Consider the following 14941-nt stretch of genomic DNA (forward strand, 5'->3'; position numbering starts at 1 on the left):
TGCTTTGTTTATGAGTGTCTGAAGCTAGGCAACAACGATCGTTTCTCTTATGCAGTGGCGGTTTTAGGCACGGGCGAACCGGGCAGCCGCCCGGGGCGCCAAATTTTCACGACACGTGGGGGGCGGCACAAGCACTTGAAAAAGAAAAATAATCTGCGCCGCAAAGCAGGTTTCTATTATGTATAATATAACTGTCTGTGTGGGGAATTGGTAAATCGCCGCCCCTGCTTGCTGAGAAGCGCAGAAGCTGTGTGAAAACTGTAAAGGGGAGGGGCTGATCCCCTGATGGACAGTTCATCTCCCAAATGGAGCGGACAAGGAGGGGGGCCCATTTAGTGGGCTAAAATCAGTCACACCTTGACTTTCTTCTAAATAACGCACATTTCATTCATAATTTTAAAGCACAGGCCTATTTTTCCACGTTTTTTTTCTGCATTGTGTGTGAAATGGCTAATAAAAAAAGTTAATCCAAAACGATTATGTGGAGGTGAAGTGGTTTAGTCTTGATTGTCGAGTGCCAGATAAACATGAAAGCGATGGAGAGAAAAAGGTTTAAGCCGTCAGGTGCCCAATATAAGAAAAAATCAAAGTAGAAGCGGAGAAAGGAGCAAAAGATAAAGGTATGTAACTACGTTCTCTCTGTATGATTACGGTGACGTTATCCATCATCAATGAAGGGCTAATGTTAATGGGTGGTAACGTTAACTCTTACGTTTGTTAGCCTTCTTGCTATGATGCTTATACAACAATAATTCGGTCTTAACTCAACAAACACGAGATCTAATTTCACCATAAGATTGTGCTTTGCAACAAAACTGTTACAAGTAAAGTTATTATTTATTTCCATCATTGGGGTTAATGTTGGGCCCTGTAATTAGCCAACGAAATTAACATATGTCTGGATGTGTTCAAAGGCAAACATTTGCTATAACTCTGTTGCGTGACAAAGAATATAATTTGAGGCAGTAACCAAGGAGCTAATTGTTCCTCCCTTAGATTAGATTAATAAAGCGTCTAATGAGTCATGACAGACATTTGGCATGTAAGGGCATGTTTATTTAAATTTGCAATTCATAAGAGTTATACTGTAGCCTACTGTCTTTTGATGTCAATTTCAATTGCAAATTCATGGGCACTTCTAAAGTATTTTGGAGAATCCTCTGTCACTGGTCAGCCATCAAAAACCATCAGCCTCCTTGAATTTTATCACTTTTATGCATGATAAGGATCTATCAGAGATCTACCCCAACTTTTGGACTGCTCTCAGGATTACACTTACTCTGCCAGTCACTGTGGCTCAAGCAGAGAGGAGCTTTTCAAAAGTTGATCAAGTCATACCTGAGGTCAACCATGTCTCAAGAACAGCTCACTGGCCTTCCTATCATCAGTATCAATAACTCAATAGGGGGCAGATTTCGTATGATGACATTATTGATGATTTTGCATTAAGGAAGGCCAGAAAGGTCAGGTTTTAGTTTGTGTTTTCTGTTCTTAGTGCAATAGTGTAATAATTAGATTTGCTTTTGTGTGATGAAGGATTTGTGCTATTTAGAATATTTTTTCTATATTTTATTTGTATATTATTCTTAATATTTTAATGTTGTTGTTCTCTGGTCGTGTTACATCATGATACATATGTACATCATGTACATATGTTGCAACATTTATGTACATAGAGTATATTTAAGTTCTGATAACTTATACTGATTTGTGCAGAATTGTGTTTTTAAAATGTTCTGTTGAAGGATTTGTGCAATTGAGAAATATAAGGTTCGTCTTACACTTATATAGTTATGGTAAAACATGGCTTTTTTTCTCTCGGATGGGTGGGAGTAGATGGGGGGGCACCCAGAGCGGATCTCGCCCGGGGAGTGATTCAATGTAGAACCGCCACTGCTCTTATGTGACGTCCTCGTCTACACACTTTTTTGCTTCCAACTCAAAAGTATACAAAAACACTTCATACTTTTAGTACGTAATATAACAAGGCCAATTGGGACGTAGCAACAGTCTCTCTCATTGGGCAGACGAGAGCATAAGCCCCGCCCCTCTTGATAAAGTACGAGTGGTAGCGGAACAGGTAGAATATATGAGCACCGCAGTTTAAATCATCTAACAATAGATTCACGAAACAAGTGGAAAACTCGAGAAATAAAACTGCTTTTAATGAAGACTGTGAGAAAGTTAAACTTTATAAACCGCGTTAGGAGACGAGATGATGAGAGACTGAATCTTTACCTCAGAGGAACATTTATTTCTTTGTTCTTTAATGTAAATTTCTCCTCGGTGAGTATCACTGTTGTTATGATAATTGTGTTTATTTAAATCCAATGTTGAAATTTACTATTTAACGGGTATTGAACAGAAACCGATTTAAATTCAATGTATGATGTAAAATGCTTTGTTTGAGTTTAATAATGTATAAAGTGATGTTTGGAGGTTTCAGAGAATTATATCTCAATACAGTACAGTGAGATGTGCTAATATGTGCTGTGGGGTATCCACCATGTGACGCTAGCTTTGCTAGCTCTGTGCATAGACTCCATTGTAAAATCAAATTGGCGATTAGCACGTTTGTTATATGTGTGCTAGTAACGTTAAATTGCGCATGTTTGAAATGTTGTGAATTCATTCTTGATTTAAATTTATTTCACATAATAACTGTAAAAATATTTATGTAAATTTTAAACGATGCCCAGATAGACAAAATAAGTGACTGTTACGTAACGTCAACGTAACATTTTGATCAAATTTATGTCGTGGCGACGTAATCTTGTGACGTAATCTGCCGGTTTTGGTCACGTCGTGACAACGTAAAGGATATAAAAAATTAATTTATATTAATATTTTATCTAATATTATTTGGGCGGACATGCAGCAAAACCAATCAGAGAGTCTAAACCAATCAGAGAGTCTAAACCAATCAGAGAGTCTAAACCAATCAGAGAGTCTAAACCAATCAGAGATAGTGAAGAGCGGACCCCCCTCTGATTGGCTGTGGTCCTGATATTCCTGCACGTGTGTGTACCAGAGGTCACATTAACCCAAAATTCTGTGACATTGACAGAATGTTTGTTAGTTTCCTTGTGTAGTGATGATGGCAGAGCTCTTGTTCTTTAAGTGTGCCCTGAACCATTTACCTTACTTTCCTTTTGTTCAAACGGTTTTGTTCAGTATTTTTATAGACTTCAACATTACGAAATGTCATTTATATTAAATTATTATACGAGTAAATCTCTTACCACTATAAAGTGACTTTAACTTGTGATACTGGACTGTTGTGCTTTTATTTTCATCACTTAACTTTAAACTCGTTTTTCTCCAAATCCGTTACTGAACATCTTAGCGCTTCAGCCGACCTCAGCCATAACTTTACTGAAATCAACCATTTTACTAATAAAAGAATGAAATGTATTTCAAACTCTATATTGGACTTAAAAATGTGTCCAAATATTAGTCTTTGAACATTCACTGCATTTATTAGCCGTCTCACGCTCTCACATTCACATGTGTGTGTACTGACGACAGTCCTGTTTGTTCCCGAAAGTCAAATTTTTTAATAATCAATTATTTTGATTTGTGTGTTGGAGAAAGAAGTAAACTCCTCTTTTAAATGTTACTTTGGTTGATATGGGATTTTCATATAGCTGAATTGTATTTCAAAAAATGTCCATCTATTATAATGATGACATCATTTCATGTCTCTTTGTGTTGAAGACCGTTCTCCAGACGTGGACAACTATTCTGAAGAAGACAATGACAGTTATTCTTCAGAGCAGGAGGTCAGTGATGATGCCGTTCAGGGTCAGGTCAGCACTTCTCATTATGTCAATCATCACAACAAAAATCCACTGCAGTTTATTATTGTATTGTATGTTTCTGTCAGAATAAATACTGTCTTGTGTGTTAACAGTGGATATGAACAGAAGTTCAGATGCGTCTATAGCGCTTCACTCTACAGCTGTTGTAAGTCCACATTTTTGATTATGACACATGTATAAATGTGACTATTACACTTTACTAATATTACAGCTACACAACATATAGATATAAATGACACAATGATTATGATCACTGAACTGAATCCACTGTACTGTGACTCTCTGTCACACATCAGTTCACATGTGTTATCGTCACCGTGTATCTGATGTGTCTTAAGTGGTCGTTGTCACGGCTACATGTCTGTTTCTGTGGCTGTGTGCTAGTGTTTATTTGTGTGTGCAGGAGCAGACGGCTGGGGGGATGTCACATGTGACGGGGATGTGAACGCAGACAAATCAGCAGCAAACATCGGCAAACTCTGCAAGGCCGAGTCTCAGACTCTCATGTCGTGGAGACGCTGTGTCTTTCGTTAAAAAAAGTAAGACCCTTTGTTTAGCCCGGCTAAATTGAGACAACTGAAAACGAATGGTTCAATTATATTTACAACACTGTTCAAGTTTGTGCAGCTCATTTCCAGACGACTGCTTCATGAATGCTTTGGTTAAAAGTGGGGCTATTCCAACCATAAATACTTTACAAGGACAGTCTGGCGCTTCTGATTTGCAGCCTGTAAGTATATTTTCACTGTAAAACACTTTGTTACGGACTAACGTGAGTTGACTTTGTCGTATGTTTGTGATCTGAAAATGCAGACGTGCGCGTGAAAAAAGACAACATGAGTCCTAATAATGAGTAATAATGTTCCACTAGAGGCAACAAATGTTGTGTTTATATTGTCTTTTATTGAGTATTTATTTAGGGTTTAGGGTTTATTGTCTTTGTTGAGTTGCGATGAGACGTGGCCTAACACTGGTTGATCAAGAAGGGCAAAAGCGATCGCGTCATTTTATTATGTTGCTCGGGTTGTTTTATAATGTAACCATTCCCTGCTGTAGTGTGAGCTTTTTAACTCAACTCAACTCAACTCAACTTTATTTATATAGCGCTTTTTACAATTTTCATTGTTACAAAGCAGCTGTACATGAGACACATTTAATACAAGTATGAATTCTAAAGCAGCCCCCCCGGCCAGGCAGATACTGCAAAACAATATGCAAACGGTGGTGAGGAACCCAAAACTCCCATCGAGAAAAAAAACCTCAGGGGAACCCAGGCCCAACCAGGGGATTCCAGTTCCCCTCTGGCAAAAGCTGCTGCCTCTGCACAAGCTCATCAGTGCTTGCACAACAAGGCTTAATAAAAATATAAAAATTAAAGATTATCATTAACAATCTAATAGCATTTGAAATGTTGTAGAAAAAAACAAAGTTGTCGCGTCCTTTATCCAGCTCTATCCTCTTAGCACTTGTCAGGTCACCGCTTCCCATTCTCAGCTCTGCCATCAGGTCTGGGCATGAACTGCATCCTGCGGTAACCTTGGAACAAAGAGACAAGACTGGCTGAGAGTAGAGTACTGTTCTGCACTCTTTGATGCAACAAGTACATCATTTGTTGTTGGATGTGTTCCTGGTTCCGGTTGATCTAAATAATGCAGCCTAAATCCTCTGAGGATTAATATTATGGAGGTGTAGTGTATGCAAGATTAAAAAGATGAGTCTTTAGTCTAGATTTAAACTGACAGAGTGTGTCTGCCTCCCGGACCGTGCAGGGAAGAATATTCCAAAGTTTAGGAGCTAGATAAGAAAAGGATCTACCACCTGCACTTGATTTTGATTTTAACATCGTATATAAAACAGGGTGTCCGCGGATCCTTAAAATGTCTTAAAAAGTCTTAAATTCCATAATGTCAAAACAAGGCATTAATTAGCATTACAGTTTTTCTCAAATGCTTTGGCTCATTTCTTGAAACAGAAACTACATTCTCAAAATTCTAAGATCATTTGGCAAAACAGTCTTACAGTTCAGCACAACACTATTCATCACTTGCAAAAGCTAATATCTCTCCCAAAACTTTTCACTCATGCCTCAAAACTTAATTCCTTTCCCAAATAAAGAGTCAGTGCCACGAAAATGACAAAGATCCTTCTCAAATACTTTGACTCATTTCTTGAAACAGACCGGACGTTCTCAACACTCTTGGTGCTTTTGCCAAAATAACGTGGAAATAAAATAACGTGACCTGCAAAAACTCTCTAAAACTCTCTTAAACTCGTCCACATCACCACTTATATTTTCTCTTGCGCTGCAACGAGGGAAGAAACGGCTTGCATGTCTCAACCGTCCCCTACACTGATCTCCTGTAATATCCTCACACGCAGTGTCCATTGCATGGAGGAGTGACCTCTGATCTTGAGCCCGATGCTCATACACTCTCTACCTCCAAGCGGAGAAAAAGGAACATTAGGCTGCACTCGGTGACCTACCTCTGCCATTGTGAGGTCACGGTCGATGATATGGTCTATAATTGTGGACCGAATTTCATCTGGGACAGCATGGTGTCTTGGTGCTCCCCTGCCTTTTCCTTCTATTCCACCACCAAGCACCCTTGCTCCTCTTCTTCCTCTTCCTCGAGCACGCATTTGCCCTTGTTCATTTACTTGGCCAGGTGCCTCCATGTTCAGAAATTATACTGGTCCTGCACGGTCAAGCTCTTACAGTTTTTCTCAATTGCTTTGGCACATTTTTCGCAACAGTCTTAACATTCTCTAAACTGTGAGTGCAAATGTCACAACTGTTTGCTGGAACCTTAGAACTTTATTGCATGTGTGCAAAATGAAGTTTCTCACCCAAAACATTTAATTCATGCTTCAAAACCTAGTTATCTTGTCAGTAATTTGGCCAAGGCCACCAAAATATAAAGTACTTTTGTCATCGTGTGAGCCACACTGGTCAAAATGTTTAGTTGTTTTTTCACCATGACCGTCACCCATGGAAATAAAGGTTTCATAAAAAAAAAATTTGAGAAGAGTCAATGGTACACAGAAAAAAAAGTAAATGAACATTTTGATTTATTCAGTACATTTATGTTTGTGTGTGTATTACATGTAAACTGAAATCTTGCTTGTCCAATTGCTGTACATTTCATATTTCTAATGGTATGTTACAACAAAAATACAATAGTAAATTAAAGCTGCAAGCAGCATTTAGCGGGTTCGAGCAGTCTAAGGCCTCTATTGGCCTTGCCATTGTCAACTAGGCTCAGGAATGGCACCGTAACAAATCCACAATGAATGACACTCTTCCACACCAAGAAATATGACAGAAATGGTTGGTAACTTTTAATACAGACCATGCATGCGTACACTCGTATGCAAAAACGGGCGTAAACCGATAATACCTAAGGGACGAATGCAATAAACCAATTCTCATGTCTCTATGATGATTTGTTGCAGAGATAGAGATCTTGCTAAACGGTTGCTAAGCTAACCTGTTCGGTTGCCATGGGTGTGGAATAGCACCTGTCAATTAATAACACATCAAACCACAAGTCAAACGAACCAAGCCCCTTGTCTCTATAATATTCTACTGCAGAGATGTAGGTCTGGCTAGACGGTTGCAAAAAATAATCTGTTTGGTTGCTAAGGGTGTGGCTTGGCAGCTGTCAATTGATAAAGAACGAAGCCATTAGCAAAACAAAGCAACTCCTGTGTCTCTAAAACATTCCATGCACATATATAGGTCTTTTTTGTTAATACAATGCACATTCTTCAAAATAGCTCATTTTGTGTTCTGAAAAATTGATTAAAAACAATAAGACCAATTTAAATAGATAATTGATTCACATTCATGGTCTGCAACAATATTCCAGAAGACCTTGCCATTTAACTGATGCTTATTTGGTTGAGTCTGGTGACTCTGAAGGCCATTGGAGTACAGTGAGCTCATTGTCATGTTCAAGAAACCAGTTTGAGATCATTTGAGCTTTCTGACATGGTCCATTTTTTACTGCTGGAAGTAGCCATCAAAACATGGACTTGGTTGGCAACAATCCTCAGGTGGTATGTGTTATCTAATATATCCCATACCATATATCCAACTGTTTCTCCATTTTGATGCTCGGTTTGAACTTCAGCAAGTGTGTTTACCACGTCTAGAAGCCAAAATGGATTGAGTTTATGCTATGTGACTGGCTGATTAGCAATTTGATTAGCAAATGATGTATTTATTAAAGACAAGTTTAAAATAGTAATTTTAAATGTATGATATTTCACCTTTTTGACTGTTGTGAAGGCATGCCTCTTCCGATAAGAATCACATGTTGCATGCTTGTTTTGTGTCATAATATGTATAATAGTACTTAATGGCAAGTCAGTTGGATTAATTATTAAGGAGTGGTGACCTTCACCACACTTGTTTCACGCTAATATAATAAAGGACCCTGTTATGGTCACAAAACAAAAAAAAACTCAACATGTTTTTGATGATTATTGACCTAGAGAGTCCAGAGAAATGTACTGTGGTGGAAATTTTGTAATTGCTTGAAAATCTTTGAACAAGTTTGCAAAAGTAGGTTTTATACATCATCACCAATAACTCACAAACCATTTGATAGACATCAATGGTTCAAGAGGCAAAGTTGTTATGAATGAGGAGATCTATCGTTTGATATCAATAGTTTGTGTATTAGTCAAATGTCACATGACACAAAGTTGTCCAGGCCACCAAAAGACATGTACATTTAGCCATTTTTAATATTATAGCGCCACCTAGTGTCCAAACGCCACGTTATTTTGTATGTGACCTCGGAGTGATGGTCTACATATATTTCCCGAGGCATATGATGATATGTTTAGCTGTTCTGGATTTAAGGCCATTTAAATGTGATAGGCTCCACCCATTCTTTTATTTTGGCGCCCCTAAGCAACCGTGAAAGGAAATTTCTACTTTTTTTCACTAAGTATTTACAAACACTTCCCACAGAAGTCATCTGCATTGTTGTGGTTCCGATCGGTCGAAAATCCAACGACTAGTTTGCGAAGGTAGGTTTTTGACCTTCAGCGATTATTCACAAACTGTTCGATTGACAGAAGTTGTTCCAGAGGCAAAGTTGCTCAGAATGAAGAGTACTATCATATGATACCAATAGTTTCTGTATATGTCAAATGTCACGTGATATACAATTGTTAAAGCACTCCTAAAGCGTTATTTCGCCCCCCGGTGGCCGAATGAGTTCACATTTCTTACAGACCTTAAAGACCATGAGACGAATAAGCCCAGCGAGCGTCGTTTTGTTCGGCCTCCGTTAACCCGGTCTAATAAGTGCTCAAACTTCATTGGCCAATGGCGGCCATGTTTTTTAGGATACGCCAATGTCCTTTTAGATATTCATGTAGAATGAGACAAAGACACACCATACCAAATAATAAGTCAATCGGGCAAACTGTTGCGTAGTTATAGCCATTTTCTAGCTCATTCAAATTATAGCGCCACCTAGTGGCCAAACGCCGCTTTTTTTTTTATTGTGACCCCGGATTGAGGGTGTACACATATGTTAAAAGCCCCATGAAGATATCTCAAACAGTTAAGGAGTTATGGCCATTTTAGTTCAATATGTTACTTCCGTTTTGGACATTTTTGCGCCCTCTAGCGATGGGGGATGAAAATTTCAACTTTTTTTTAATAATTATTCATATTCACACTCCACAGAACTCATCAGCGTTGGTTTGGTTCCAATAGGGCAAAAATCCAGGGACTAGTTCATTTTTAATTTTTTTCATAAAATGCTAATTAGCGAAAAAATTTGCATACCGGAAATGAAATCAGAGATATACGTTTTTTAAGTTTTGAGCCAGTGATTACACTGATATAAGACACATGGGTGTGCGACAAACGGTTTAGGAGTAACAAGCGTTAACGCGTTCGGCATCGCTGTAGCGCCACCTATGGGCCGATTTGGCTGGTTCCGTGTATCTGAGTAGCGACAAGGACTACAACCATCTGACCAAGTCTCAGCCCTGTCGGCCTTACGGTTTGGGCTGCAGTATCAGTTCTAGGGAAGAAGTATAATAATAATAATAAAACCAACAAATACAATAGGTTTCTAGCCCTTCGGGCTCGAACCCTAATAACTACAAAATAACCTCCATGAAAAACTAACTATTCTTCTTGGACATCCTGTCGCTCTTGTTGGTCAGGCCAAAGATTTTCATCAACATCACATCTTATGTTTTCCATTGTCATGCACCGGGGAAAAAATCTCCTTGAATGCCGCACCCATCCCCTGCAATGATCAGCTGTGATGTCCTCACATGCAGCATTCATGGCATCCAACAGAGACATCTGATCTTGTGGTCTATGATAGGGCTGCACGATTTGAAGAAAAAATCTAATTGTGATTTTTCTGACCAAAATTGCGATTTAAAATGCAATTTGACTACTATTTCAAATAAAAAGAGCTAGGTTTTTGTTTTAACAGCATTCATCAAAGAAAGACATGCAAAAATGTCATGACAAATTAAGAGAATAACAACAGTATTTTAAATAGTTAAACTAACAAGTATAAACTAGGGATGGGCATTTAAGGCAAAAATAATATTAGAAGATCGATGAGAACTATTCGAAGATTATTCAAAATTCGCACCCCTCCCCCATATGGACGCAATTACAGAATTGCACGCACATAAACGGAGAGAGAGAGACCACTTTAAAACTGTGACGACACACTGCTTTATTTATTATGGAATAGGCAATCTTACATCAAGCTAAACATTAAGGTAACGCACTGAAACATTAATATATTAACAACCGAAAGACAGCACTTATTAACAGTACGTCGATCAGCTTCAACCGCTCATAATGCTACGACATTTCCTTGTAAAATATGAGTATGCACATTTATACCAACAAAAAAACAGCAGGGTGATTGATCAAGGAAAATATAATAAAGGCATAAATATTTTAGACCAGACATGCGATAAAACGTATTAACCGTATGACGGCATTTATTAACAGTCCGGAACGATTTAATGAATTAACAGCTCAAAAGGCTTCAGTTTCTATTGTCATGAAAAAGTTTCTCCAGACTGGCAGTGATCGTTTTTCTAGACTAACAGTAAACTCGGGCTGTACACATTTTTAAAGCCCTCTCCTTTGACAAAGCTGATCGGAAGCGAATCCTTAGCGATCATTTTAGTAATTAAAGCCGTTATTTGCTCCGCCCATCTGGCATCCAAATCGGTTGGCCTTGCATTCGTCATAGAATAGTCTGTGATACCTCTGCAGGTGTTGATAGAGATTGGTTGTGTTGCCTCGCGAGGTCGACACACACTTTTTCGGCATGTTTTACAAAGCACTTGCTTTGGAAGAACATCATATATGAGTTTGAAATCCAAAATAGTTCCAAACATAAGCGTTGCTTGTTCTTTTAGGTATCAAGTAGTTTGCTGCTGCAGGACTTTGCGCTTCAGCAGACATAACATTACTTTGTTGCGTATTTTTAACTGCTGCTCCCTTTCGCGCTCATCTTTTCCAAATGACGTTCTTTGCTAATTCAAAAGCATGTACAGCGTTAAAATGTCCCCTATTGGTTAAACGTAAAATTGCAGAAGGAAACTGTGAAATACTACGTAGGTGTATTTTATCATATTTAAAGCCCTTAATCGAAATAATCGCAGCTTTTGCGATTTGAACATCGCATCCCTTCAAATTGCGATTTCGGTTTAAAAATGATTAATCGTCCAGGCCTTGTCTGTGATCATATACTTTCCACCTCCAAGCAGAAAAAAACTCTTCTATTGGGTTTAGGAATGGAGAGTATGGTGGAAGGAACTCCACTGTTATCCTTTCATGTGCAGCAAACCACTCCCTAACAATGTTGGTTCGGTGGAAGCTGACATTATCCCAGACAACAACATAATTAGGCCAATGTGGTCTCACTAAACCTCTTTCTTGTTCTGGAATCAGGTCTGTGTAAAGTGTGTCTAGGAAGGCCAGGAGCAGTTGGGTTTTATAGGGTCCATATAGGGTTATAGTATATGTGTGGAATGTGCGTGCTCACTCCATTCTCTGAAATGGCAGCACACATTGTAATATTGGCCCCACATTGGCCTGGGGTGTCAGTTGTGGCTCGGTGTCCAGTGAGATTGCGACCACGTCTCCGCCCTTTGGACAGATTGAACCCGGCCTCGTCCACAAAAACAAGAATATGGGTTGTTTCATGTCCTTCTAACTCCATGATTCTCTACGAAGAAACACAGAAACAAAATAAAGTGAATTTTTTATTCTAGAGTTCAGTAAATGTTTTCTCTTACAGTATTATGGGTTTCTAAAACTTTACAGTAATTACATAATACAGGCATCTTAGAAGTACAGTAAAACTCATTATGTAAGTGCACACCAATAGTTTACTTGGACATACTGGTACCGCAGCTCCTTTACTCTTTCAGTATTCCTCTCAAATGGCACCTTGTAGAGTTGTTTCATAGACATTTGATGTCTTTTCAAAACTCTGTCTATGGTGGAAATGCTGACAGAATCTATGTTTGCGAAGACATTATTGTCATTTATGATTGCACTTTGGATCTCTATTAGCCTGATGGAATTGTTTGCTGTGACCATGTTGCAAATTTCTTGTTCTTGCTGATGGTTAAATACAAGGTTGTTGAGCAGTTCTATAGAATGTACAGATAGACTTTCATTTACAATTACAATATTGTTTTTTATAAAAATGCTTTACATAAAACAAACACAAAAATACATATTTACCTGTTTTCCCTACGAAAGGTTTGCACAATTGATGACACTGTGGACCTATTTACATTAGGCTGCACTCTTCGACCACCCACTTCCATTGTAAAACCAGATTTCTGACATGATCCACAAGTGTGGCTCTGATTTCGTCAGAGACTCTGACTCTTCTATTTCCACCTCTTCCTCTGTTATGTCTTCCTCTATCACCATCACCACGTATTCTTACACGTCTTCCAATTGGTCTTCTACGAGCATGTTGCTGCAGTTCAGGGTTGTGGAAATCCTCCATGGTCAAGAAATGGTATTGATTGTGCTGTGGGCAATCTACTTTTTACTGTATATGCTCCCAAACTTCATTGGTTAAATGGTTGATTGGTTGACTGGTTGATTCAAATTGTATTGCAATTCGAGGTAATTTGCCAATGTAGCAGACATTACAAGCAATATCAATGTCAGATATTTATGCAATTTACATGCGTGTATACCAGTTTTTGAGAAGTGAATGGATTGTTTTGAATGTGATGGCGTACACGATGAAAAATGATTGAGAAGTTGTGAGGAGTTTGACAGTTTAAGTGAGAATTGACTCATCAGTTTTGATCAACAAGCCCTATGCAATTATTTGTTGTGCAAACTGCAGACGATTGTACTTAATGTTTGACCACATGTGCCAAAGCATTTGCAATTTGCTCAAAAATACAATTTTCATTTGAGAATTTAGCCAAAGCAATTGAGAAAAACTGTAACATACATGTATGTCAGCATTCACAGTCATGGACAGCACCTGTTGGTTAACAAAACTTACTGTTTGATTGGTCATCTGAGATGTATGAAACTCTTCCTTCATTAGTCAAGTTCTACTTTCACATGACTGTCAATTTCTGTAATCAATTAAATTTTCCAAGGGATTCATATATGGTATTCATGGTATTATGTTCTTGACTAATTTTGACAATTGAACAGACTTATATGCATGTGATGACTTATACAATGAAATGACGCTGACATGCTTTGGAGCGAACAACCATTAGACTGAGAATCAACAATCAGTTTAGATCAACAAGATCTAATCACTTGGAAATTGTGCTAAATGTAGGCTACCTGTACTTAATCATTTCAAAGATACATTGAGACATTAACTTAGACATTTGCAATTTGAAGAAACTAATGAGAAATTCAATTCTGTTGTGAACAGTTGACATGTGGTTTAGTAGGTTTGTCCATGTTGTTTTGAGAATGTAATTTCTGTTTCTAGAAATGAGCCGAACCAATGGAGAAAACTGTAAAATGTGTTAACTCCATGTTTCCAAGGTCTTAGAAATGCAATCGAACCAACAACCTTAAGATTTTCTTTTCTTTTAGAGATCATGTACGTCTCTGTTTATCGGGCAGAACAAAATAGCCGGAACCAACCAACAGATAACACGTGTGGGGGGGTGGGTGTTTGTTGGCTGGATATGTGCAAATTTGTTGCCATGAAATTGGTCTTAAATATCATTCTGCACTATTGAAAAGGTCTTAAAAAGTCTTAAATCTAAAACCCTGATAAAAGGTAATACAGTTAGCTATAGTTTTTACCTATTTAACCTAATATAAAAAAATAAAAACTTACCAATCCTTTACATCCTGCAGAAGTTACGGTGGCAAAGTTGATGTATCAGCTTGATCATCTTCATTTTCTGTATCAGATTCGACCTTGAATTTGCATGAGGAAGTACCCATTACATTTTATCACCTGTTAGTACAATTGCTTGTGAACATGATGTTCCGAATAAATAGGAGGCGTTACATTTCCGTCAACCGCTTGCTGTTCAACCAATCACTACACACTGGTTGATCCCAAAACTAAATACCTTTATAAGGTTTCTTTTTAGTATGGGAATTTTGACATTATTTTGTGTTTATTTGTCCGTTTCAGTATCAGAAGGGGTGAAAGAGAAATTTCAAGTTTAGTATTTTGTGCTCTGACTCTCTGGGCACGTGCATCTCTACAACCTGTGACACCTGAAGGCTTTTAGTTATTATTCTTCATGAAAGCTGATTTGATGCACGTTTGGCTTCTATCAATATCAACTGACAAATAAATAGCATTTATCGTGATGTATAACATTTTGTTTGCTTTGCAGTATTGTTAGAGAGCTTTATACAATAGTTCAGTGCTTAAAGTTTAAACACATGAGAATTATGTGGGCCGGAAGCACTTATAGATAAGTGAAAGATGGGATACGAAAATGAGTGACTGAATGCGCCGCATACACAATAGGTTGGTTTCACGTGACGTCACGCTGCTGCATCGCGAGAGCGCGAAATTCAGATTGAGGGCAGGAAGTGAAATAGCTGAGGATCTGCCAGTGCCGTCTGAAAAAATGCC

The 14941-nt window shown here is 38.2% G+C and overlaps 1 long non-coding RNA gene across 1 annotated transcript; it reads left to right on the top strand.

The window, feature by feature from the left end:
- Positions 1-2092: 2092 nt before the first annotated feature.
- LOC130416202 (uncharacterized) lies at positions 2093-4093 on the top strand. The gene is made up of 3 exons (XR_008906050.1): positions 2093-2286; positions 3718-3809; positions 3914-4093. It is a non-coding gene; the product is annotated as an uncharacterized LOC130416202 (long non-coding RNA).
- The last annotated feature ends 10848 nt before the right edge of the window (positions 4094-14941 follow it).

Source organism: Triplophysa dalaica, unplaced genomic scaffold (assembly GCF_015846415.1).
Source record: "Triplophysa dalaica isolate WHDGS20190420 unplaced genomic scaffold, ASM1584641v1 Contig1, whole genome shotgun sequence".
Classification (NCBI taxonomy): domain Eukaryota; kingdom Metazoa; phylum Chordata; class Actinopteri; order Cypriniformes; family Nemacheilidae; genus Triplophysa; species Triplophysa dalaica.